The sequence below is a fragment of the Schistocerca americana genome, unplaced genomic scaffold (genome assembly GCF_021461395.2).
Source record: "Schistocerca americana isolate TAMUIC-IGC-003095 unplaced genomic scaffold, iqSchAmer2.1 HiC_scaffold_456, whole genome shotgun sequence".
Lineage (NCBI taxonomy): Eukaryota > Metazoa > Arthropoda > Insecta > Orthoptera > Acrididae > Schistocerca > Schistocerca americana.
Window position 1 is genome coordinate 80,001 of NW_025726188.1, and position 2,500 is coordinate 82,500.

Consider the following 2,500-nt stretch of genomic DNA (forward strand, 5'->3'; position numbering starts at 1 on the left):
CGTACCCATATCCGCAGCAGGTCTCCAAGGTGAAGAGCCTCTAGTCGATAGAATAATGTAGGTAAGGGAAGTCGGCAAATTGGATCCGTAACTTCGGGATAAGGATTGGCTCTGAGGATCGGGGCGTGTCGGGCTTGGTCGGGAAGTGGGTCAGCGCTAACGTGCCGGGCCTGGGCGAGGTGAGTGCCGTAGGGGTGCCGGTAAGTGCGGGCGTTTAGCGCGGGCGTGGTCTGCTCTCGCCGTTGGTTGGCCTCGTGCTGGCCGGCGGTGCAGGATGCGCGCGCCTGCGCGGCGTTCGCGCCCCGGTGCTTCAACCTGCGTGCAGGATCCGAGCTCGGTCCCGTGCCTTGGCCTCCCACGGATCTTCCTTGCTGCGAGGCCGCGTCCGCCTTAGCGTGCTCCTCCGGGGGCGCGCGGGTGCGCGGATTCTCTTCGGCCGCCATTCAACGATCAACTCAGAACTGGCACGGACTGGGGGAATCCGACTGTCTAATTAAAACAAAGCATTGCGATGGCCCTAGCGGGTGTTGACGCAATGTGATTTCTGCCCAGTGCTCTGAATGTCAACGTGAAGAAATTCAAGCAAGCGCGGGTAAACGGCGGGAGTAACTATGACTCTCTCCAAGCGGAAGCGCCGCCGGTGGGAATATGCCAGATGTCAGGATGCCTTCAGGAAGAATCGCGCGCGCTGCGTGCGTGGCCTCCTGGATGGCACCCTGCTCCAGCCGCCGTCGAACATCCCAGGGCTGGTGGACTTCTGGCGCAGCCTCTTCACGACAGAGCCACCTTCCAACGCTGGCTCCATTCCCGATCGGCTTCTCCCGTGCTCGGAGTCTGTTGACTTTGAGCGCCTGTGGAGGCCGATCACGGCAGAAGAGGTTGCGGCCGCCTTGCCGCCCAGAGGCTCCGTTGCCGGCCCTGACGGCCTCTCGCCGGTGCAGCTGCGCCGCCTTCCAGCGGAAGTCACCACCAAACTCCTAAACCTTTTCCTGCTTACCCGCAAGCTTCCCCCTTCCCTCCTCCGAGCCAGGACCTCTTTGCTCCCTAAGACAGCCGCCCCAGCATCCCCCGCTGACTTTCGGCCCATCACCGTCTGCTCGGTGCTAGCCCGAACCTTCCATAAGGTTCTGGCGACTCGCCTTATGCAGATGTGTGCTGTGGACGAACGTCAGCGGGCTTTCATCCCCAGGGATGGGATGCTGGAGAACACTTTCCTCCTCGACCGGATACTCGTCGGCGCCGTCCGCCGCTGTCGTTCTGTGTTCATGGCATCCCTCGATGTGTCCAAGGCGTTCGATTCGTTGGACCATGCGGCTTTACGTCCTGTGCTTAAAGCCCATGGTCTGCCGGACGAATTCATTGACTACGTCGAGGGCTGCTATGCGGACAGCACGACGGTAATTGCGGGGGGTGGCGGCGAGTCCCCGGCCGTGCGGCCAGCAAGAGGTGTTCGGCAAGGAGATCCTCTGTCCCCTCTCCTGTTCAATTTCGCTGTTGATTATGTTCTAGGTCAGCTGCCCTCTCACGTAGGTGTCAAGGTGTTGGGCCGCCAGACGAACGCGGCGGCCTTCGCGGATGACATCCTGCTCTTCGCCTCCACGAGGGGGGGCCTGCAGTCCCTTATCAACGCAGCAGTGGCAGCCCTCGACCAGCTGGGGCTGCGGGTTAACCCGCGGAAGTGTCTCACCCTCGCACTCGTGGCGTCCGGCCGCGAGAAGAAAGTGAAAGTGGATGCGAGCGTCACCTTCACGGCCGGCGAAACCACCATGCCGGCGTTGGGAGTGGGTGAGACCTTCCGCTACCTGGGACTGCAGTTCTCCTCCTCTGGGCGGTGTCTCTTCCATCCGAGGCACCACATCGAGGAGCAGCTGTCGATCATCACGCGGGCGCCGCTGAAGCCGCAGCAGCGGCTCTTTGCACTTCGTGAGGTCCTTCTCCCGGGCGTGTATCATGGCCTAGCACTGAGTCGCACCCGCATCGGTGCGCTCAAGGCCATGGACAATTGCGTCCGAGCCGCCGTGAGGAGATGGTTCCGCCTCCCAGCCGACACCCCCTTGGGCTACTTTCACGCTCCAATTGCCCATGGGGGCCTTGGGATTCCATCAGCCCGCTGGATAGGGCCAACCCTGAGGCGGGGCAGGCTCCTCACCCTGTTGCAGCTCGAGACCACCACCACCGACGCAGACCTGGGGGAGGCACGACACGAAGTGGCGGCGCTTGAACGACACCTGACGTGGGAGGGCCATCTGCTGCCAACGGCTGCGAAAGTTGGTGAGATGTGGGCGGCGCGCCTGCATGTTTCCTTCGACGGGGCAGCTCTTTCGTCGTCAGCCAGGACATCAGGCCAACACAGCTGGGTCGAGGACACCAGTCGCTTCCTGTCTGGCCGTGACTACGTCGCGTGCATCCGCACGCGCATTAACGCTCTACCATCCAAAGCGCGCAGGAGTCGCGGCCGAGACAGGGAGAAGATGTGTCGCGCAAGATGCAACGCCGTCGA

The 2,500-nt window shown here is 62.6% G+C and overlaps 1 pseudogene; it reads left to right on the forward strand.

The window, feature by feature from the left end:
* The window catches only part of LOC124583351, a 6,861-nt pseudogene that overhangs the window by 2,259 nt on the left and 2,102 nt on the right, over positions 1 to 2,500 (forward strand).